This window comes from Arachis ipaensis, chromosome B1 (genome assembly GCF_059453495.1).
Source record: "Arachis ipaensis isolate K30076 ecotype BB chromosome B1, ASM5945349v1, whole genome shotgun sequence".
NCBI lineage: Eukaryota > Viridiplantae > Streptophyta > Magnoliopsida > Fabales > Fabaceae > Arachis > Arachis ipaensis.
The window spans coordinates 117,214,355-117,239,813 of NC_142436.1; the positions used below are offsets into that span (position 1 = coordinate 117,214,355).

The window sequence follows — 25,459 nt, forward strand, 5'->3', positions numbered from 1 at the left end:
GATCATCAACCTAATAAAACACGAAATAACAAAAAGAAAATAAAATAGATATGATTAAATAACATTGCGTTGCCTCCCAACAAGCGCTTCTTTAATGTCAATAACTTGACAGTGAGCTCTCATGGAGCCTCATAGATAATTAGAGCAAGGTTGGAACCTCCCAACACCAAACTTAGAGTTTGGTTGTGGCCTCCCAACACCAAACTTAGAGTTTGACTGTGGGGGCTTTGGTTGACTCTACAGTGAGAGAAGCTTTTCATGCTTCTTCTCCATGGTTACAGAAGGAGATCCTTGAGTTTCAAATACAAGGTTGTCCTCATTCAGTTGGAGGACCAACTCTCCTCTGTCCACATCAATCACAGCTCTTGCTGTGGCTAGGAAGGGACTTCCAAGGATGATGGATTCATCCTCATCCTTCCCAGTGTCTAGGATTATGAAATCAGCAGGGATGTAAAGGCCTTCAACCTTTACTAACACGTCCTCTACTTGTCCATAAGCCTATTTTCTTGAGTGGTCTGCCATCTCTAATGAGATTCTGGCAGCTTGCACCTCAAAGATCCCAAGTTTCTCCATTACAGAGAGTGGCATTAAGTTTATTCCTGACCCCAGGTCACACAGAGCCTTCTCAAAGGTCATGGTGCCTATTTTGCAGGGAATTAAGAATTTACCAGGATCCTGTTTCTTTTGAGGTAATTTCTGCCTATCCAATGCATTTAGTTCATTGGCGAGCAAGGGAGGTTCATCTTGCCAAGTCTCATTACTAAATAATTTGGCATTCAGCTTCATGATTGCACCAAGGTATTTAGCAACTTGCTCTTCAGTAATGTCTTCATCCTCTTTAGAGGAAGAATACTCATCAGATCTCATGAAGGGCAGAAGGAGGTTCAATGGAATCTTTATGGTCTCTAGATGAGCCTCAGATTCCTTTGGTTCCTCAAAGAGAAACTCCTTATTGGTCACTGAACGTCCCAGGAGGTCTTCCTCACTAGGATTCACGTTCTCCTCCTCTTCTTTGGGTTCGGCCACATCATGTAAGGCTATGATCTTGCACTCTCTTTTTGGATTTTCTTCTGTATTGCTTGGGAGAGTACTTGGAGGGATTTCAGTGACTCTTTTACTCAGCTGGCCCACTTGTGCCTCCAAATTCCTAATGGAGGACCTTGTTTCATTCATGAAACTCACAGTGGCCTTAGATAGATCAGAGACTATATTTGCTAAGCTAGATGGATTCTGCACAGAATTTTCTGTCTGTTGCTGAGTGGATGATGGAAAAGATTTGCTATTACTAAACCTGTTTCTTCCACCATTATTAAAGCCTTGTTGAGGCTTTTGTTGATCCTTCCATGAGAAATTTGGATGATTTCTCCATGAGGGATTATAGGTGTTTCCATAGGGTTCACCCATGTAATTCACCTCTGCTATTGTAGGGTTCTCGGGATCATAAGCTTCTTCTTCAGAAGATGCCTCTTTAGTACTGTTGGATGATTCCTTCAATCCATTCAGACTCTGAGAGATCATATTGACTTGCTGAGTCAATATTTTATTCTGAGCCAATATGGCATTCAGAGTATCAATTTCAAGAACTCCTTTCCTCTGAGGCGTCCCATTACTCACAGGATTCCTTTCAGAAGTGTACATGAACTGGTTATTTGCAACCATGTCAATGAGTTCTTGAGCTTCTGCAGGCATTTTCTTTAGGTGAATGGATCCACCTACAGAATGGTCCAATGACATCTTTGATAATTCAGACAGACCATCATAGAATATATCCAGGATGGTCCATTCTGAAAGCATGTCAGAAGGACACTTTTTGGTCAGTTCCTTGTATCTCTCCCAAGCTTCATAGAGGGATTCACCTTCCTTTTGTCTGAAGGTTTAAACATCCACTCTAAGCTTGCTAAGCTTTTGAGGAGGAAAGAACTTGGCTAAGAAAGCCGTGACCAGCTTATCCCAAGAGTTCAGGCTGTCTTTAGGTTGAGAGTCCAACCATATTCTAGCTCTGTCTCTTATAGCAAATGGGAAAAGCATAAGCCTGTAGACCTCGGGATCAACCCCATTGGTCTTAACAGTATCACAGATCTGCAAGAATTCAGTTAAGAACTAAAAGGGATCTTCGGATGGAAGTCCATAAAACTTGCAATTCTGTTGCATCAGAGAAACTAATTGAGGTTTCAGCTCAAAATTGTTTGCTCCGATGGCAGGGATTGAGATGCTTCTTCCATGTAAATTGGAATTAGGTGCAGTAAAGTCACCAAGCATCTTCCTTGCATTGTTATTATTTTCGGCAATTCCTCCTTCTTTTTCGAAAATTTCTGTCAGATTTTCTCTAGAGAGTTGTGCTTTAGCTTCCCTTAGCTTCCTCTTCAGAGTTCTTTCAGGTTCAAGGTCAGCTTCAACAAGAATGTTCTTATCCTTGTTCCTTCTCATATGAAAAAGAAGAAAACAGAAAAGAAGAGGAATCCTCTATGTCACAGTATAGAGATTCCTTTATGTGAGTAGAAGAAGAAAAGGAATTCGAACACATAAAGAGAGAGAGGGTTCGAATTTTTAAGAAGAAGAGAAGTGTTAGTAGATAAACAAATAATTAGAAGGAGGTGAGAGAGAAGAATTTTTGAAAATTAAATAAAGTAAAATAAAAATATTTTAGTTTTTAATTTAAAATTAAGGTTAGAATTCAAAAATTGAAAAAAAAAGGAAAAATGAAATTAAATTAAATTAAAATTTAAAACAATTAGTTAATCAAAAAGGAATTTTGTAAAAGAGGAAGGTGATTTTCGAAAATTAGAGAGAGAATTAGTTAGGTAGTTTTGAAAAAGTTATGATTGAAATAGTAAACTTTTAAAAACAAACAAAAAGTTAAGTGATTACTTGAAAAAGATTTGAAAATCAAATTTTGAAAAGATAGGAAGTTAGAAAAGAAGTTAGAAAAAAATTTGAAATTAATTTTGAAAAAGATGTGATTGAAACTTATTTTGAAAAAGATTTGAAAAAGATATTTAAAAAGATTTGATTTTGAAATTAAAGTTGATTACTTGACTAACAAGAAACTAAAAAGATATGAGTCTAGAGTTTAAAGATTGAACCTTTCTTACTAGGCAAGTAACAAACTTAAAAATTTTGAATCAATCACATTAATTGTTAGCATTAAATTCGAAAATATGAAACAAAAATAAGAAAAAGATTTTTGAAAATCATTTTGAAATTTTCGAAAATCATAAAAGAAAAATTAGAAAGAATTGAATTTTTTTGAAAAGATTTGAAAAAGATAGAATTTTTAAATTGAAAATTTGATTTGACTCATAAGAAATAACTAAATTTTAAAAAGTTTTGAAAAAGTCAACTCAAATTTTTGAATTTGATGAGAAGAAAAAGGGAAAGATATTTTTTTGATTTTTGAATTTTTAATGATGAAAGAGAAAAACATCAAAAAGACTCAAAACATGAAAATTATGAATCAAAACAAGAAAAATATGCAAGAACACTTTGATTGCAAAGATGAACACCAAGAACACTTGGAAGATCATGATGAACATCAAGTATGTATTTTTGAAAAATTTTTAATAAGAGAAAACATGCAAGACACCAAACTAATAAATTTTTAATATTTAGACACTAAGAATTCAAGAATGCATATGAAAAACAAGAAAAGACACAAAACAAGAAATTTTAAAGATCAAACAAGAAGACTTATCAAGAACAACTTGAAGATCATGAAGAACAAGAAAGAAACTCAATGCATGTGTTTTCGAAAAATTTTTAAGAAAAATAAAAGGATGCAATTGACACCAAACTTAAAACTTGACTCTAGACTCAAACAAGAAACATCAAATTTTTGGTTTTTATGATTTTATTAAAAAATTTTTTGTATTATTTTTTTTTTCGAAAATTATTTTGGGAAAAACGAAAAAGAAGAAATTTTTTTGTATTATTTTCGAAAATAAGAAATAAAAAGCTTAAAATTAAAATAAAATTACCTAATCTGAGCAACAAGATGAACCGTCAGTTGTCCAAACTCGAACAATCCCCGGCAATGGCGCCAAAAACTTGGTACGCAGAAATCGTGACGGTTCCATTCCTTGGTAACGGCGCTAAAAACTCAATACGCACGTTCATAATCTTAGTTCTTTGTCACAATTTTACACAACTAACCAGCAAGTGTACTGGGTCGTCCAAGTAATAAACCTTACGTGAGTAAGGGTCGATCCCACGAAGATTGTCGGCTTGAAGCAAGCTATGGTCACCTTGTAAATCTCAGTCAGGCGGATTCAATTGATTATAGAGATTTAATAATTAAAAGATAAATAAAATATAAAATAAAGATAGTGATACTTATGTAATTCATTGGTGAGAATTTCAGATAAGCGTATAGAGATGCGTTCGTTCCTCCTGAACCTCTGCTTTCCTATTGTCTTCATCCAATCATTCATACTCCTCTCTATGGCAAGCTGTATGTTAGGCATCACCATTGTAAATGGCTACATCCTGTCCTCTCAGTGAAAATGGTCCAATGCGCTGTCACTGCATGGCTAGTCATCTGTCGGTTCTCGATCATACTGGAATAGGATCCATTGATCCTTTTGCGTCAGTCACTACGCCCAGCACTCGCGAGTTTGAAGCTCGTCGCAGCCATCCCTTCCCAGATCCTACTCAAAATACCACAGACAAGGTTTAGACTTTCCGAATCTCAAGAATGGCTGTCCATGGATTCTAACTTATACCACGAAGACTCTGATTAAGGAATCCCAGAGATATTCATTCAATCTAAGGTAGAACGGAAGTGGTTGTCAGGCACGCGTTCATAGTTGGGAATGATGATGACTGTCACGATCATCACATTCATGTTGAGGTGCAAATGAATATCTTAGAATTGGAATAAGCTTGAATTGAATAGAAAAACAATAGTACTTTGTATTAATTCGTGAGGAACAGCAGAGCTTCACACCTTAATCTATGGTGTGTAGAAACTCTACCGTTGAAAATACATAAGTGATGATGGTTCAGGCATGGCCGAATGGCCAGCCCCCAAACGTGATCTAAAGATGAAACTAAAAATGTTCCAAAAGATCTGTAAAGATACAATAGTAAAAAGTCCTATTTATGCTAAACTAGTTACTAGAGTTTACAGAAATGAGTAAATGATGCAGAAATCCACTTCTGGGGCCCGCTTGGTGTGTGCTTGGGCTGAGCATTGAGCTTTACACGTGTAGAGACTTCTCTTGGAGTTGAACACCAGTTTGTAGCCTGTTTCTGGCGTTTAACTCCACTTTGCAACCTGTTTCTGGCGTTTAACTCCAGAATGCAGCATGGAACTGGCGTTGAACGCTAGTTTGCGTCATCTAAACTCAGCCAAAGTATGGACTATTATATATTACTGGAAAGCCCTAGATGTCTACTTTCCAACCCAATTGAGAGCGCGCCATTTGGAGTTCTATAGCTCCAGAAAATCTACTTTGAGTGTAGGGAGGTCAGAATCCAACAGCATCTGCAGTCCTTCTTCAACCTCTAAATCTGATTTTTGCTCAAGTCCCTCAATTTCAGCCAGAAAATACCTGAAATCACAGAAAAACACGCAAACTCATAGTAAAGTTCAGAAATGTGATTTTTATTTAAAAACTAATAAAAATATACTAAAAACTAACTAAATTATACTGAAAACTATGTAAAAACAATGCCAAAAAGCGTATAAATTATCCGCTCATCTGCATGCACTGAGGACGGTGCAATCTTCAACTGTGGGGAGGTCATCCGACTGATTTCCATGGGTAACAATTCCTTTTTTCAACACCAATGTTAGTTAGTTATTGCATTCCATTCTAGGTTTTTAGGATTTTTATTTGCATTTTCTTATTTTTTGCATATGTATACATAATAAGCTTAGTCAAAATAATGAAATTTTTCAAGAAAATTATCTATAGGGCACCTCAATTGATTCGAGTGAAAACTTTTCATTAAACTTGCTTGAATTATATATATTGTGGAACATGTTTTGAGCTAAGAACACAAGCAAGTGAGATTTGAGCCTAATTGTGTGGTTACATTGTATAACCACTTATTTTTCCTTCTTGTGTGCATTATTCTCTTTCTATGATTATAATCTTTGATTTGTTTGATTATTTATGTCCATTATTTAGTGTATTCATGCATTTATATGATTGAGGACATCATTTCATTTAGCTCACTTACCCAAATAGTCTTACCTTTTATCATCCATTGTTAGCCAACTTTGAGCCTACGCTTAACCAACTTTGTTCTTTAATTTAGCACATTACAAGCCTTAAAGTGAAAAACAATAAATGTCCTTTATTTGGATCTTTGATTAGCTTAGGCTAGTGTGTATGTATCATTCAAGTGTGGGAACCTTGGGACATTGGGGGAATAAAAGGGTAGTTTTGTATTTTTATTGTAAATATTGGGAATTGGATACATGCTCATGTATTAATCAAATGTAAAACCTTATGCATTGATGTTCTTGTATATAGAAAGAAGAAAATGAGAAAAACAAAAGAAAAAAAAAGAAAAAAATATAGAAAAAGAAGGAAAAAAAAAGAAGAAAAGAAAGAAATAAAAAGGGGACAAAATGCCCCAAAGCAAAGTAAAGTTCAATAAAGATCAATGCATATGAGTTGTGAAATGAAAAGAAAATGCATGAGTATGTTAAAAAGTGAAAATGGATAGTTAGGTTAGTTTTGAATTGTATAGGATGTCATAGGTTATGTGGGAAGTTTAAGATTATCAAAGATTCAAATTTTAAGATCACTTGACCATATATGCATCCTACTTTGACCCTAGCCCCATTACAACCTATGAAAAGACCTCATGATACTTGTATGTGTGCATGAAATAAATGTTGATTATTAGAAGAAAAATAAATCTTAGAAAGCATGATTAGGGAAGAATTGAGTGAATCAACCCTAAACACTTGAGCGAATAGAGTGCAAACACATCCGGTGAGGGTTTGATGCTCAATTACATGTTTTCACCTATGATCATCATTCTTCATGCAAGTTTGTAAAAATATTTAATAGCTCAATTCAATTGTGGTTTGGCATGGTTGCTAATACCTTTAGCCCTTGTGCATATATGTATCCTTGGGAATTGATTTATTTTGACCAAGCAATTGCATTCATGTAGATAGTTGCATATAGGTAGGGTGCATTTAGTTAGATTTCATTGAATAAATGTTGATACCCTTAGCTCTCTCTTGGTTTAAGCATGAGGACATGCTTGGTTTAAGTGTGGGGAGGTTGATAAACCCCATTTGTAGGGTTTATCTTATGCTTCATTTAAGAGATTTTATCACCTTTTACCCACATTTATTCAATGAAATAGCATGGTTTTGTAAATTCTCCTTTAATTGTGCTTAAGAGTGAACACATGCTTTTTAGGACTTAGAATAGCTAAATTTAATTCACCTTGATTCTATTAGATGCCTTGATATGTTTATTAAGTGATTTCAGATTTAGAAGGCAAAGATTGGATCAAGGGAATGAAGGAAAATCATGTAAAAATGGAGAACTCATGAAGAAATGAAGGAATCGCAAAAGCTGTCAAGCCGACCTCTTCGCACTTAATCGACCATAACTTGAGCTACAGAGATCAAAATGATGTAGTTCCAGTTGCGTTGGAAAGCTAACATCCAGGGCTTCAAAATGATATAATATTTGCCATAGTTACATCATGTTTAGGGGGGCGCACGCGGCATGTACGCGTACGTGCCAATTTGCACGTGATTCATTAAAAGCAAATCAGTGGCCAGCGAATTCTAAAGCCTTGTGGGCCCAATCCAACTCATTTCTGATGTTATTTAACCCAAGGATTGAAGAGGGATGAGACATCTAGTCATTAGTTTAGTTTTATTTTAGTTTTATTATGCTTTAGTAAGTTTTAGAGAGAGAAGCTCTCACTTCTCTCTAGAATTAGGATTAGGTTTTAGATTTAGATCTACTTCTTCTTCTTCTCTCTTAATTTTCCTCTTTCATCTTCAATTGTTCTCTTGTAGATTGTAGAATTCTTCTTCTTTTGTAATTCCTTTGTATTGTTAGTTGTAGTTTATGAACTTTCTTTTGTAGATCTACATTTCTTCTTCAATGCAATTGGTAAGTTCTTTGTTGTTTCATAATTGTCTTCCTTTTCTATTGTTGATCTCTTGCTATTCTAGTTAGATCTCTCTTTAATTCTTACAATTCATCTTGTTTACTTTTATTTCCTTCTATGTGTTTGTTAAAATGCTTATTCTAGTTATGAGTTTACTTTTCTATTATTTTGCCTTCCTATTGTTAATCTCTTACTTTTGTAGTTATAGATTCCTTTAATTCTTGCAATTACTATGCTTTCCTTCTATGCCTTCCAAGTGTTTGATAAAATGCTTGGTTGGATTTTAGAGTAGATTTTAGTGCTCTTGACTTGGGAAGGTAACTTAGGAACTCTTGAGTTACTAATGTCCAAGTGATTGATGATTGGGAGCCATTAACTCTAGACCTCACTAATTGATTTGGCGGAGAACTAGGACTTATGGACTTGGATTGACATAGCTCACTTGACTTTCCTCTACTATTAGTTAGGGGTTAACTTAGTGGGGTTGGTCTTTGCCAATTCTCATGTTATGGTTAGTGATTAGGATAGAGATCCTTGACCACCAAACCTTGCCAAGACCTTTTTAGTTGTTAGTTTATTTTCATTGCCATTTAATTTTCATGTTTCTTATCCAAAACCCCAAAAACATACCTCATAACCAATAACAAGACACTTTATTGCAATTCCTAGGGAGAACGACCCGAGGTTCAATACTTCGGTTTATAAATTTAGGAGTTTATACTAGTGACAAACAAATTTTTGTTTGAAAGGACTATTGTTGGTTTAGAAACTATACTTGCAACGAGGATTCATTTGTGAATTTCTAAACCACACAAAAGTCATCTCATCAAATCCCTCCTAATTTTACTAAGCATCAAAAGGACAAGCTGAAAAGTGAGTCCAAATATTATATTTGGGATGACCCATATTTATGGAGGTATAATGCTGACCAGATAATTAGAAGGTGTGTGCCTCAATCAGAATTCCAGTCAATTTTAGAGGCCTGCCACTCCTCTGAGAGTGGTGGACATTTTGGCCCTCAAAGAACTGCTAGAAAAATTTTAGACTGTGGATTCTAGTGGCCCACTCTTTTTAAGGATGCTACTGCCTTCTGTAAATCTTGCTCCCCATGCCAAAGGTTTGGAAATATATCCAAGAGGGATGAGATGCCCCAACAACTTATGCTATTCTATGAAATTTTTTATGTTTAGGGCATTGATTTCATGGGTCCATTTCCAAACTCTTGTTGTTTCTTATACATACTGTTAGCTGTAGATTATGTTTCTAAATGGGTGGAAGCAATTCCTACCTGTACTGATGATGTTAACGTTGTTGTCTCCTTTGTTAGAAACCATATTATCTGTCTCTTTGGATCACCACGAGCAATCGTGAGTGATCAAGGCACTCATTTTTGTAACAGGAGATTAACAAGTCTACTAAAGAAACATGGCATTGTGCACAAGGTAGCAACAACTTACCACCCTCAGACCAATGGGAAAGCCGAGGTATCTAACAGAGAGATAAAGCGCGTATTGGAGAAGATAGTCAAGCCTCATAGGAAGGACTAGAGCACCAGACTCGTTGATGCGCTTTGGGCTTATCGGACAGCGTACAAGACACCCATCGAGATGAGTCCCTTCCGCCTAGTATACGGAAAGGCTTGTCACCTCCCAGTGGAGGTGGAACACTAGGCCTTTTGGGCTGTAAGGGAATGCAACATGGGATTTGAGAAGGCTAGTGCTGAAAGGAAGCTGCAACTAGCAGAACTGGAAAACCTTCGACTCGAAGCATATGACAACTCTAGGCTATATAAAGAGAAGGTGAAGGCAGTGCATGACAAGCATATCAAGAGAAGAGAGTTCAGACCTGGGGAGCTAGTTCTCTTTTCAACTCAAGGCTGAGGCTCATTCCAGGCAAGCTGAGTTCAAGGTGGGAAGGCCCCTATTGAGTAGAGAAGGCAGAGCCATACAGAGTCTTCCACCTGAGTCATCCCTCAAGCTCCAAATTCATCAGGTCAATGGACATCGCTTGAAGCTGTATCATGGTGAGAAGATGAAGCACAACAAAGAGCTAGAGATCTTCCTCTTGGAAGATCCACCAACAAAAGAAGACTAAGCTTGTGGACCATCCAACTTAAGGACGTAAAAGCAAAGTGCTAGGCGGGAGACAACCCACCGTGGTATGATCGTCCCTTTTTCATTCCTAGTTTTATTTTATTTTGTTTTTCAAAGTATTCATTCATAATTTCTGCATAATCATCTGCATTCTGCACGAAAAAAATGCATTCGACGTGCGAGCATCCACGACGCATACGTGTCATATGTGAATGCGAGAATAATAAGAATTGAACAGCGAGTTGGCCAGCAGTGGCGCTAAAAGCGTGCTATGCGCACCAGCAAGCCCACGCGTACGCGTACCTCATGAGTGTGCGTCGCTTGCACTTTCAGCAGCCCACGCGTAAGCGTCCTTGACGTGTACGCTGACTGATGAGCGGATATTTTATACGCTTTTTGGGGTTAATTTCATGTAGTTTTTAGTATGTTTTAGTTATTTTTTAGTATATTTTTCATTAGTTCTAGGCAAAATTCATATTTCTGGACTTTACTATGAGTTTGTGTGTTTTTCTATGATTTCAGGTAAATTCTGGCTGAAATTGAGGGAACTGAGCAAAAATCTGATTCAGGCTGAAAAAAGACTGCTGATGCTGTTGGATTCTGACCTCCCTGTACTCCGAATGGATTTTCTTGAGTTAAAGAAGTCCAATTGGCGCGTTCCCAATTGTGTTGGAAAGTAGACATCCAGGCCTTTCCAGAAATATATAATAGTCCATACTTTGCACAAGGATAGATGACGTAAACTGGCGTTCAACGCCAGTTCCATGTTGCAGTCTGGCGTTAACCACCAGAAACAGGTTACAAATTGGAGTTAAACGCCAGAAACAGGTTACAACCTGGCGTTTAACTCCAGAAACAGCCTAGGCGCGTGTAAAGCTTAAGTCTCAGCCCCAGCACACACCAGGTAGGCCCCAGAAGTGGATTTCTGCACCATCTATCTTAGTTTACTCATTTTCTGTAAACCTAGGTTACTAGTTTAGTATTTAAACAACTTTTAGAGATTTATTTTGTATCTCATGACATTTTAGATCTGAACTTTGTACTCTTTGACGGCATGAGTCTCTAAACTCCATTGTTGGGGGTGAGGAGCTCTGCTGTGTCTCGATGAATTAATGTAATTGCTTCTGTTTTCCATTCAAACATGCTTGTTTCTATCTAGGATATTTATTCGCACTTCAATATGATGAATGTGATGATCCGTGACACTCATCACCATTCTCAACCTATGAACGCGTGCCTGACAACCACCTCCGTTCTACATTAGATTGAATGAGTATCTCTTGGATTCCTTAATTAGAGTCTTCGTGGTATAAGCTAGAATCCATTGGCAACATTCTTGAGAATCCGGAAAGTCTAAACCTTGTCTGTGGTATTCCGAGTAGGATTTAGGGATTGGATGACTGTGACGAGCTTCAAACTCACAAGGGTTGGGCGTAGTGACAGACGCAAAAGGATCAATGGATCCTATTCCAGCATGAGTGAGAACCGACAGATGATTAGCCGTGCGGTGACAGCGCACCTGGACCATTTTCACTGAGAGGACGGATGGTAGCCATTGACAACGGTGATCCACCAACATACAGCTCGCCATAGGAGGAACCTTGCGTGCGTGAAGAAGAAGACAGGGGAAAGCAGAGATTCAGAAGACAAAGCATCTCCAAAACTCCAACATATTCTCCATTACTGCAGAACAAGTATTTATTTCATGCTCTTTTATTTTTCGCAATTCAAACTATGAATATAGTTGATATCCTGACTAAGAGTTACAAGATAACCATAGATTGCTTCAAGCCAACAATCTCCGTGGGATTCGACCCTTACTCACGTAAGGTATTACTTGGACGACCCAATGCACTTGCTGGTTAGTGGTTCGAGTTGTGAAAAGTGTGATTCACAATTTGTGCACCAAGTTTTTGGCGCCGTTGCCGGGGATTGTTCGAGTTTGGACAACTGACAGTTTATTTTGTTGCTTAGATTAGGAAAAAATTTTTCTTTTTGGTTTAGAGTCTTCTATTATTGTTTTTGGTTGAATTTTTTTAAAAAAAATCCTTATTTTCTCTTTTTAATTGTTTTCGAAAATTTTTATAAGCTAAAAATTGAGTTTTACTGTTTGATTTTAGTTTCGTATTTTACGTTTGGTGTCAATTGCATGTTTTTATTTTCTTTTAAATTTTCAAATTTGTGTTCTTTGTTCTTTCTTAATCTTCAAGTTATTCTTGTTTATTTTCCTTGTTTGATCTTTAGTTTTTCTTGTTCTGTGTCTTTTCTTGTTTTTCTTGTGCTTTTTCAAAATATCAGTTTTAAAAAAAATCTTTATTTATTAAATACCTTATTAAAACACGTTAAATTTATAGCTCAATTGGCTAGAGCGTTGTACTTATGTTCTTGGTAATTGGCTATCTTCTTTTTAAAACTTTTCAAAAATATTTTTTCTTTGAATAAATCTTGTGCCAAACTTTAAGTTTGGTGTTCTCTTGTTGATTTTTCTTTAGTTTTTGAAAATTTTATTTTGGTTTTCTAAAATTTTTAAGTTTGGTGTTCCTTGGTGTTTTCTCTCCAAAATTTTCGAAAATAAGGAATATTAGATCTAAAAATTTTAAGTTGTGTCTTTTGTGTGTTTTTCTCTTTTATCATAAAATTCAAAAATAAAAAAAAATATCTTTTCTCTCTATTATAAAGTGAATTTTTGAAAATTGCTTTTAAAATTCAGATTTCTATTTCAAAATCTAAAATCTTTTTCAAAAATCATATCCAAAGTTTTTCAAATCTTCTTAATTAAGTAATTATTTTAGTTTTAAATTTTTTTATTCTTAATTTTCGAAATCTATATTTAATTTCTAGTTATTTTATTTCATTTTTTTATTCGTTCTCTTTTTATAAAATAAAAATAAACATATATTTTAATTACAATTCACATCAATTCCCTTCTCTCCATCATAGACCTAAGTGGAAATGAACAGTCCAGAAGGACTCTGGGGTCATATGCTAACCCCACTACTGCTTTATATGGGAGCAGTATCTGTATACCCTCCATTGGAGTCAGTAGCTTTGAGTTGAATCCTCAACTCATTATCATGGTGCAGCAAAGTTGCCAGTATTCCGGTCTTCCACAGGAAGAACCTACAGAGTTTCTGGCACAATTTTTACAAATTGCTGACACAGTACATGATAAGGAAGTAGATCAGGATGTCTAAAGATTATTACTGTTTCCATTTGCTGTAAAAGACCAAGCTAAGAGGTGGTTAAATAACCAACCTAAGGCTAGCATAAGGACATGGAAATAGCTGTCATAAAAATTCCTGAATCAATACTTCCCTCCAAAACGGATGACACAGCTAAGGCTGGACATCCAAGGCTTTAAACAAGGAGATAATAAATCTCTTTATGATGCCTGGGAAAGATACAAAGAGATACTAAGAAAATGCCCCTCTGAAATGTTTTCAGAATGGGTGCAGTTAGACATCTTCTATTATGGGCTTACAAAGAGAGCTCAAATTTCTCTAGATCACTCAGCTGGTGGATCTATACACATGAGAAAGACAATTGAAGAGGCTCAAGGGCTTATTGATACAGTTGCCAGAAATCAGCATCTGTACCTAAATAGTGAATCTTCCATGAAAGAAGAGGCTAAAACAGTAACTGCTAAACTCAGTCCTGCAGAACAAATTACTGAATTCAATCAGCAATTAGACTTTCTAACAAAACAGCTGGCCGAATTCAAGGAGATACTACAAGACACAAGAATGGCTAATATAAATATGGAGGTACAATTGAAGCAAACAGAACAACAGTTATCAAAACAAATAACAGAAGTGTGCTAAGCAGTTCAATTAAGAAGTGGGAAAACATTAAATACCTCACTTCAAGGCAGCAGGAAGCCAAGAAATGAACAAACTGCTATCCAAAATCCCTCTGAGGACGGTAAGAGCCCAGAGAGGAATAACTCTGGCGTTCAAATGCCAGAAACAAGCAAGGAGTTGGCGTCAAACGCCCAATAGAAGCTCAGTTCTGGCATTCAAACGCCAGGAACAAGTAAGGAGTTAGCGTCCAACGCCAATCCAGCTTCTAACCCTGGCATTCAAATGCTAGTGAGGGATCAGACATACACAAGTGCTGATAACAACCCCTCTAAAAAGGCTTCTCCAACCACCTCTGTAGGAAATAAACCTGCAGCAACTAAGGTTGAGGAATATAAAGCCAGGATACCTTATCCTCAAAAACTCTGCCAAGAGGGGCAGGATAAGCAATTTGCTCGCTTTGCAGATTATCTCAGGACTCTTGAAATAAAGATTCCGTTTGCAGAGGCACTTGAGCAAATACCTTCTTATGCCAAGTTCATGAAAGAGATCTTGAGTCATAAGAAGGATTGGAGAGAAACTGAAAGAGTTTTCCTCACTGAAGAATGCAGTGCAGTCATTCTGAAAAGCTTTTCAGAAAAGCTTAAAGATCCCGGGAGCTTTCTGATACCATGCATATTAGAGGGTAATTGCACCAAGACAGCTTTATGTGATCTTGGGGCAAGCATCAACCTAATACTTGCATCCACTATCAGAAAGCTTGGTTTAACTGAAGAAGTTAAACCAACCCGGATATGTCTCCAACTTGCTGATGGCTCCATTAAATACCCATCAGGCGTGATTGAGGACATGATTGTCAGGGTTGGGCCATTCGCCTTTCCCACTGACTTTGTAGTGCTGGAAATGGAGGAGCACAAGAGTGCTACTCTCATTCTGAGAAGACCTTTCCTAGCAACTGGACGAACTCTCATTGATGTCCAAAAGGGGGAAGTAACCCTGAGAGTCAATGAGGATGAGTTTAAGTTGAATGCTGTCAAGGCCATGCAGCATCCAGATACACCAAAAGACTGCATGAAAGTTGATCTCATTGACTCTTTGGTAAAGGAGGTCAACATGGCTGAGAGTCTCAAATCAGAGCTGGAAGACATCTTTAAAGATGTTCAGCCTGATTTGGAGGGTTCAGAGGAATTGAAAGAGCCTTTGAGACTTCCTCAGGAAGAGGAGAAACCTCCTAAACCCAAGCTCAAGCCATTACCACCATCCCTGAAATATGCATTTCTGGGAGAAGGTGACACTTTTTCAGTGATCATAAGCTCTGCTTTAAACCCACTGGAAGAGGAAGCACTAATTCAAGTGCTAAGGACACACAAGACAGCTCTTGGGTGGTCCATAAGTGACCTTAAGGGCATAAGCCCAGCTAGATGCATGCACAAAATCCTATTGGAGGATGATGCTAAGCCAGTGGTTCAATCACAGAGGCGGCTAAATCCAGCCATGAAGGAAGTGGTGCAGAAAGAGGTCACCAAATTACTGGAGGCTGGGATTATTTATCCTATTTCTGATAGCCCCTGGGTGAACCCTGTTCAAGTTGTTCCCAAGAAAGGAGGCATGACAGTGGTTCATAATGAAAAAAATGAACTGGTTCCTACAAGAACAGTTACAGGGTGGCGCATGTGTATTGACTACAGAAGGCTCAACACGGCCACCAGAAAGGATCATTTTCCTTTACCATTCATAGACCAAATGCTAGAGAGACTAGCAGGTCATGAATATTACTACTTTTTGGATGGCTATTCAGGTTACAACCAAATTGCAGTAGATCCTCAGGACCAAGAGAAAACAGCATTCACATGTCCTTCTGGAGTATTTGCTTACAGAAGAATGCCTTTTGGTCTGTGTAATGCACCTACAACCTTTCAAAGGTGCATGCTTTCTATCTTCTCTGATATGGTTGAGAAGTTTCTGGAAGTCTTCATGGATGACTTTTCAGTATTTGGAGACTCATTCAGCTCCTGCCTTGACCATTTAGCACTTTTCTGAAAAGATGCCAAGAGACCTACCTAGTTTTAAACTGGGAAAAATGTCACTTTATGGTGACTGAAGGAATTATCCTTGGACATAAAATTTCAAACAAGGGAATAGAGGTGGATCAAGCTAAAGTGGAAGTAATTGAAAAATTACCACCACCTGCTAATGTTAAGGCAATCAGAAGCTTTCTGGGGCATGCAAGATTCTACATGAGGTTTATAAAGGATTTTTCAAAAATTGCAAAACCCCTGAGCAATCTGCTAGCTGCTAACACGCCATTTGTGTTTGACACAGAGTGTCTGCAGGCGTTTGAGACTCTGAAAGCTAAGCTGGTCACAGCACCAGTTATTTCTGCACCAGACTGGACTTTACCATTTGAACTAATGTGTGATGCCAGTGACCACGCCATTGGTGCAGTACTGGGGCAGAGGCATGACAAGCTTCTGCATGTCATTTATTATGCTAGCCGTGTTTTAAAAGATGCCAAGAAAAATTACACAACCACAGAAAAAGAATTGCTTGCAGTGGTTTATGCCATTGACAAGTTTAGATCATACTTAGTAGGATCAAAAGTGATTGTGTACACTGACCATGCTGCTCTTAAATATCTACTCACAAAGCAGGATTCAAAACTCAGGCTCATAAGATGGGTGTTGCTTCTGCAAGAGTTTGATATAGAAATAAGAGACAGAAAAGGGATATAGAACCAAGTGGCTGATCATCTATCCCGGATAGAACCAGTAGAAGGAGAGTTCCCCCCCTCTATTGAGATCTCTGAGACCTTTCCGGATGAGCATTTGTTTGCCATTCAGGAAACACCATGGTTTGCAGACATTGCAAACTATAAAGCTGCAAGGTTCATACCCAAGGAGTACAGCAGGCAACAAAAAAAATTAATTACTGATGCAAAGTACTACTTGTGGGATGAACCCTATCTCTTTAAGAGATGTGCAGATGGAATAATCCGTAGGTGTGTGCCTAGAGAAGAAGCACAGGGGATCTTATGGCATTGCCATGGTTCACAATATGGAGGCCATTTCGGAGGTGAGTGAACAGCCACCAAGGTCCTCCAATGTGGCTTCTATTGGCCTACACTCTATAGGGATTCCCGAGAGTTTGTACGTAACTGTGACAGTTGCCAAAGAGCTGGTAATCTACCTCATGGTTATGCCATGCCTCAATAGGGAATCTTAGAGATTGAGTTATTTGATGTATGGGGAATTGACTTCATGGGATCTTTCCCACCATCATACTCAAACACTTATATTCTGGTGGCAGTCGACTATGTATCAAAATGGGTAGAGGCCATTGCCACACCCACCAATGATACTAAAACAGTGCTGAAGTTCCTCCAGAAATATATCTTCAGCAGGTTTGGTGTCCCTAGAGTACTAATCAGTGATGGGAGCACTCATTTCTGCAATAAACAGCTTTACTCTGCCATGGTCCGGTATGGGATTCGCCACAAGGTGGTGACTCCATATCATCCACAGACAAATGGGCAAGCTGAAGTTTCTAACAGAGAACTAAAAAGAATCCTGGAACGGACTGTAAGTACCCGTAGAAAGGATTGGGCACGAAGCTTGGATGATGCTCTGTGGGCTTACAGAACAGCATTCAAGACTCCTATAGGAACCTCTCCATACCAACTTGTGTATGATAAGGCCTGTCATCTGCCTGTGAAACTGGAACATAAGGCCTACTGGGCAACCAGATTCCTAAACTTTGATGCCAAATTAGCTGGAGAAAAAAGATTGCTCCAGCTGAATGAGCTAGAGGAATTCAGATTCACTGCTTTCGAAAATGCCAAGCTTTATAAAAAGAAATAAAAAAGTTGGCATGACAGAAAGCTGTCATCTAGAGTCTTTGAACCAGGATAAAAGGTTCTGTTGTTTAACTCTAGGCTCAGGCTTTTCCCCGGGAAACTGAAATCCCGGTGGAGGGGACCATATGTGATTACAAGTGTATCACCATATGGTTATGTGGAGCTTCAAGACATTGATTCTGATAAGAAGTTCATTGTTAATGGACAGAGAATCAAGCACTATCTTGAAGGCAATGTTGAGCAAGAGTGCTCAAGGCTGAGGCTAGATTAAAAGCTGAGCAAGGTCCAGCTAAAGACAATAAAGAAGCGCTTGCTAGGAGGCACCCAGCCATTAGCAAAACTTTTTCTATTATTTTATTTTATTTTATTTTTCATTTTATTTATTTTTGAAATATATGAGCTTAATATTAACAAGGTAAAGAATCAATTGCATAAGTCCACAGGGTTACAGAAGAATTCAGAGCACAAAACAGGAAAAAGGAGCTCACTGGCAAGAAAACGCCAGTAAGAGGCACAATTGGGCGTTAAACGCCCAAAAGGAGCATCTACTGGGCGTTTAACGCCAGTAAAGATAGCCATCTGGGTGTTAAACGCCAGAAAGAAGCAGCTTCTGGGCGTTTAACGCCAGATTTACAGCATCCTGGGCGTTCAGAAAAACACCCAGTGACAAAGGAGTTTCTGGCGTTTAACACCAGCTAGAAGCAACATCTGGGCGTTAAACGCCCAAACCAAGCACCAACTGGGCGTTAAATGCCCAAAACATGCAGCAGTTGGGCGTTTAACGCCAGGATTGTGGGAAGTAGGCAATTTCATTTTCAATTCAAATTATTTCCATTTTTTGATGTTTCAATTCATGATTTCTTGCACAAACATGTTACAAATCCTAATTTTTCAAATCCCTTTTCAAAAGATATCAAATGTATCTTAATTCATAAACCCTTTTTCCTCTTCAAATTATTTTCAAATCCTTTTCAAAACAAATCTATCTCTTTTCCTTCTAAAATCTTTTCAACTCATCAATATCTTTTTCAAATCTTCACATCATCTTTTTCAAAATCCATATTTATCTTTTTCAAATATCTTTCATATCTTTTCAATTTTAAATCACATCTTTTCCTATCATACTTATCTTTTCCAAATCACTTTTTCTATTATATCTTTTTCAAATAATTTTTGAAACCCACCCCCCTTCCCTTTAAATTTTGGTTCGGCCTCTCCCCCTCTCCTACACAAGTTGCGTTTGGCTCTCCCTCTTTCCCTCTCCTTTCCTTTCTTTTGCTTGAGAACAAGCAAACCTCTAAGTTTGGTGTGTTTATCCGTGATCACTAAACCAATACCCACTAAGATCATGGCTCCTAAGGGAAAACAAACCGACTCAAGAGGCAAGAAAGAGAATATTTCAAAACCACTTTGGAATCAAGGGAAGTTCATAACCAAAGAACATTCAGACCATTTTTACAAAATAATGAGTCTAAGGTCAGTGATCCCAGTTAAATTCGATTTGAAAGAAGATGAATATCCGGAGATCCAAGAGCAAATCCGAAACAGGAGCTGGGAAGTCTTAGCTAATCCTGAAACAAAGGTGGGAAGAAACATGGTTCAGGAATTCTACGCTAATCTGTGGTAGACGGACAGGCAGAGAATAGCTGGAACCGCATTCTATGACTATAGAACTCTGGTCAGAGGGAAGATTGTTCACACCCACCCTGACAAAATAAGGGAGATCTTCAAGCTGCCTCAACTGCAAGATGACCCTGACTCCTTCAATAGGAGAATGATGAGATCAAACCTGGGCTTGGATAAAATCCTAGAGGACATATGCCTCCCTGGAGCCAAGTGGACAACCAACACAAAGGGTGCCCCGAACCAACTCAAGAGAGGAGATCTCAAACCAGTCGCCAGAGGCTGGCTGGACTTCACTGGGAGCTCTATTCTGCCCACTAGCAACCGCTCTGAGGTCACCATCAGAAGAGCATTGATGATTCATTGCATTATGCTGGAAAAAAAGTGGAAGTTCATCAGCTGATTGCTTATGAGCTTTACAAAATTGCAAACAAGAACTCCAAAGATGCCATATTGGCCTATCCAAGCTTAGTCTCTCTGTTATGTAAAGATGCTGGGATAAAAATGGGAGTAGATAAGTATATCTCAGTTGAGCAACCAATCACCAAAAAGTCTATGGAAGGACAACAAGTGCAGGACGACCCCATCAAGAGAAAAGCACAGGAGTTCCTCCCGGAAATCCCTCAAATTGAATACTGGGAGCGCCTAGAAGCATCTGTTACCAAGTTGCAAGAAGCTGTGGATCAACTGAAGGAAGAACAGCAAAATTAAAACAGCATGCTCTGCAAATGGCTTAGAGAAAAAGAAGAGCAAGGGCGTGAACTGAAGGAATTAAAGCGTTAGAAACTATCTCTTGAAGGGCCAAGCACTCCACAGACTAAAGAGGCATCCACCTCCCAAATTCAAGGTTGTTGAGTTCTAATCTTAGCCTTAACTTTGTGATAATTGTTCTTATTTGAATTTTACCTTAGAAGTTATATATGAGTAGTAGTAATTAGTATCTATATTTTGATTTTATCTCCAATTAAGCTATAATTTATTTTTCTCATCATCATTAAACATGAATAAAATAGTAGATTTTCTTTAGAATAAGGAGGCAATATTTTTCGAGTTTTTAATAAGAAAAATTCTAATTATTTACATGTGGTGGCAATGCTTTTTGTCTTCTGAATGAATGCTTGAACAGTGCATATGTCTTTTGAATTTGATGTTTATGAATGTTAAATATGTTGGTGATGAGCGGATAATTTATACGCTTTTTGGCATTGTTTTTAGTATGTTTTTAGGAGAATCTAGTTACTTTTAGGGATGTTTTCATTAGTTTTTATGTTAAATTCAAATTTCTGGACTTTACTATGAGTTTGTGTGTTTTTCTGTGATTTCAGGTATTTTCTGGCTGAAATTGAGGGACTTGAGCAAAAATCAGATTCAGAGGTTGAAGAAGGACTGCTGATGCTGTTGGATTCTGACCTCCCTGCACTTAAAGTGGATTTTCTGGAGCTACAGAACTCAAAATGGCGCGCTTCCAATTGCGTTGGAAAGTAGACATCCAGGGCTTTACAGCAATATATAATAGTCCATACTTTGGCCGTATTTAGATTACGTAAAAGGGCGTTGAACGCCAGTTCTACGCTGCTGTCTGGAGTTAAACACCAGAAACACGTCACAAACCAGAGTTGAATGCCAGAAACACGTTACAACCTGGCATTCAACTCCAGAAAGAGCCTCTGCACGTGTAACATTCAAGCTCAGCCCAAGCACACACCAAGTGGGCCCCGGAAGTGGATTTATACATCAATTACTTACTTCTGTAAACCCTAGTAGCTAGTTTAGTATAAATAGGACTTTTTACTATTGTATTAGGCATATTTTGATCATCTTCGGATCATCCTGGATTGTATTTTTGATCCTGTGATCACGTTTTGGGGGCTGGCCTCTCGGCCATGCCTGAACCTTTCACTTATGTATTTTCAACGGTAGAGTTTCTACACTCCATAGATTAAGGTGTGGAGCTCTGCTGTTCCTCAAAGATTAATGCAAAGTACTACTGTTTTTCTATTCAATTCAACTTATTCCGCTTCTAAGATATTCATTCGCACTTCAACCTGAATGTGATGAACGTGACAATCATCATCATTCCCCACGAACGCGTGCCTAACAACCACTTCCGTTCCACCTTAGATTGAATGAGTATCTCTTGGATCTCTTAATCAGAATCTTCGTGGTATAAGCTAGATTGATGGCGGCATTCATGAGAGTCTGGAAAGTCTAAACCTTGTCTGTGGTATTCCGAGTAGGACTCTGGGATTGAATGACTGTGACGAACTTCAAACTCGCGAGTGCTGGGCGTAGTGACAGACAAAAAAGGAGGGTGAATCCTATTCCAGTATGATCGAGAACCTCAGATGATTAGCCGTGCTGTGACAGCGCATCGGACCATTTTCACAAGAGGATGGGATGCAGCCATTGACAACGGTGATGCCTCCAGACGATTAGCCATGCAGTGACAGCGCATCGGACCATTTTCCAGAGAGGATAAAAAGTAGCCATTGACAACGGTGATGTCCTTACATAAAGCCAGCCATAGAAAGGAGTAAGACTGATTGGATGAAGACAACAGGAAAGCAGAGATTCAGAGGGACGAAAGCATCTCTATACCTTTATCTGAAATTCCCACCAGTGATATACATAAGTATTTCTATCTTTATTTTCTGTTTAATTAGTATTATTTTCGAAAACTCCATAATCAATTATTATCCGCCTGACTGAGATTTACAAGATGACCATAGCTTGCTTCATACCAAAAATCTCCGTGGGATCGACCCTTACTCACGTAAGGTTTTATTACTTGGACGACCCAGTGCACTTGCTGGTTAGTTGTATCGAAGTTGTGAATGAAAAACGATTTATTAAGACGTGGTCCAGAGTTTTTGGCACCGTTGCCTGAGATCACAATTTCGTGCACCAAGTTTTTGGCGCCGTTGTCGGGGATTGTTTGAGTTTGGACAATTGACGGTTCATCCTATTGCTCAGATTAGGTAACTTTCTTTTTGTTTTCTTTTCAAAATGTTTTCAAAAAAAAAATCTTTCAAAAATTTTCCCTTTGTTTTCGAAAAATATTTTCAAAAAAAAAATATTTTTCTTTAGAATTTTTAAGAATGAATTCTAGTGTTTCATGATGATTTGCTGGATCCTGGCTGGCTGTAAGCCATGTCTAATATTTTGGACTGGGGTTTCAACTTATCATCACAAGAGCTTGTTGATTCTCACACACTTAGTTGCTCTATACATGGAAAATATAAATATCTTCTAAAGCTTGACTGGCTATTAAGTCATGTCTAACCCTCAGATTGGAGCTTTAGACTAAGATTGCAAGATTCCTGAAATTCATGTTAAAAATTTTGGAATCCTTATTTTTCTTCTTCACACTAATTTTTGAAAAATATAAAATAAAAATACAAAAAAATTAGAAAATCATAAAAAATCAAAAATATTTTGTGTTTATTGTTTGAGTCTTGAGTCAGATTTTAAGTTTGGTGTCAATTGCATGTTCATCTTGCATTTTTCGAAAAATTCATGCATTCATAGTGTTCTTCATGATCTTCAAGTTGTTCTTGGTAAGTCTTCTTGTTTGATCTTGATGTTTTCTTGTTTTGTGTTGTATGGTGTTTTTCATATGCATTCTTGCATCCATAGAGTCTAAGCATAAAAAATTTCTAAGTTTGGTGTCTTGCATGTTTTCTTTGCATATAAAATTTTCAAAAATATGTTCTTGATGTTCATCATGATCTTCAAAGTGTTCTTGGTGTTTATCTTAACATTCATAGCATTCTTGCATGCATTCATTGTTTTGATCTAAAAATTTTCATGCATTGCATCATTTTCATGTTTTTCCCTCTCATCATAAAAATTCAAAAAAAATCAAAAAAATATCTTTCCTTTTTCTTCTCATCAAATTCGAAAATTTGAGTTGACTTTTTCAAAAATTTTTAAAATTCAATTGTTTCTTATGAGTCAAATCAAATTTTCAATTTGAAAATCTTATCTTTTTCAAAATCTTTTTCAAAAATCATATCTTTTTCACTTTTCTTATTTATTTTTGAAAATTTTTAAAATATTTTTCAAAAATATTTTTCTTAATTTTATCACATAATTTTCGAAAATATCATCATCAATTAATGTTTTGATTCAAAAAATTCAAGTTTGTTACTTACTTGTTAAGAAAGATTCAAACTTTAAGTTCTAGAATCATATCTTGTGATTTCTTGTGAATCAAGTCATTAATTGTGATTTTAAAAATCAAATCTTTCTCAAAACTAATATCAATCGTATCTTTTCAAAAATATATCCTTATCTTATCTTTTTCAAAAATTTGATTTTAAAATATCTTCTCTAACTTCTTATCTTCTTATCTTTTCAAAATTGATTTTCAAATTTGTTTCAACTAACTAACTAACTTTTTGTTTGTTTCTTATTTTTTGCAAAACCACCTAACTAACTCTCTCTCTCTAATTTTCGAAAATATCTTCCCTCTTTTTCAAAATTTCTTTTTAATTAACTAATTATTTTAATTTTTTATTTTAATTTTATTCCTAATTTTCGAAAATCACTAACTCTTTTTCAAAAATTATTTTCGAAAATCCTCTTTCTCTCTCATCTCATTCTATTTATTTATTCATCTACTGACACTTCATCTCACCCAAATTCGAACCCCCTCCTCCATCTGTGTTCGAATTTTCTCTTCTTCCCTTCTTTACATTACATTCTTTTCTTCTTCTACTCACACAGGGAAACCTCTATACTTGGGCAAAAAGGATCCCTATTATTATTATTTTTCTGTTCCTTTCTTTTTCATATGAGTAGGAGCAAAGACAAGAATATTCTTGTTGAAGCAGATCCAGAACCTGAAAGGACTCTGAAGAGAAAACTAAGAGAAGCTAAAATACAACAATCCAGAGATAACCTTACAGAAATTTTCGAACAGGAAGAGGAGATGGCGGCCGAAAATAATAATAATGCAAGGAGGATGCTTGGTGACTTTACTGCACCTAATTCCAATTTACATGGAAGAAGCATCTCCATCCCTACCATTGGAGCAAACAATTTTGAGCTTAAACCTCAATTAGTTTCTCTGATGCAGCAAAATGCAAGTTTCATGGACTTCCATCTGAAGATCCTTTTCAGTTCTTAACTGAATTCTTGCAGATCTGTGATACTGTTAAGACTAATGGAGTAGATCCTGAAGTCTACAGGCTCATGCTTTTCCCTTTTGCTATAAGAGACAGAGCTAGAATATGGTTGGACTCTCAACCTAAGGATAGCTTGAACTCTTGGGATAAGCTGGTCAAGGCTTTCTTAGCCAAGTTCTTTCCTCTTCAAAACCTGAGTAAGCTTAGAGTGGATGTTCAGACCTTCAGACAGAAAGAAGGTGAATCCCTCTATGAAGCTTGGGAGAGATACAAAAGACTGACCAAAAAGTGTCCTTCTGACATGCTTTCAGAATGGACCATCCTGGATATATTCTATGATGGTCTGCCTGAATTAGCTAAGATGTCATTGGATACTTCTGCAGGTGGATCCATTCACCTAAAGAAAACGCCTGCAGAAGCTCAAGAACTCATTGACATGGTTGCTAATAACCAGTTCATGTATACTTCTGAGAGGAATCCTGTGAGTAATGGGACGCCTATGAAGAAGGGAGTTCTTGAAATTGATACTCTGAATGCTATATTGGCTCAGAATAAAATATTGACTCAGCAAGTCAATATGATTTTTCAGAGTCTGAATGGAATGCAAGCTGCATCCAACAGTACTCAAGAGGTATCTTCTGAAGAAGAAGCTTATGATCCTGAAAACCCTGCAATAGCAGAGGTGAATTACATGGGTGAACCATATGGAAACACCTATAATCCCTCATGGAGAAATCACCCAAATCACTCATGGAAGGATCAACAAAAGCCTCAACAAGGCTTTAATAATGGTGGAAGAAACAGGTTTAACAATAGTAAACCTTTTCCATCATCTTCTCAGCAACAGACAGAGAACTCTGAAAAAAATAC

General features: G+C 37.2%; 2 non-coding genes across 2 annotated transcripts; one reads left to right on the top strand and one right to left on the bottom strand.

Moving 5' to 3' along the window:
- Positions 1-1,788: 1,788 nt before the first annotated feature.
- On the top strand, positions 1,789-1,896 carry LOC148578064 (small nucleolar RNA R71). Its single transcript, XR_015902978.1, has one exon. It is a non-coding gene; the product is annotated as a small nucleolar RNA R71 (small nucleolar RNA).
- Positions 1,897-24,788: 22,892 nt separating this feature from the next.
- On the bottom strand, positions 24,789-24,896 carry LOC148578065 (small nucleolar RNA R71). Its single transcript, XR_015903169.1, has one exon. It is a non-coding gene; the product is annotated as a small nucleolar RNA R71 (small nucleolar RNA).
- Between the last annotated feature and the right edge of the window lie 563 nt (positions 24,897-25,459).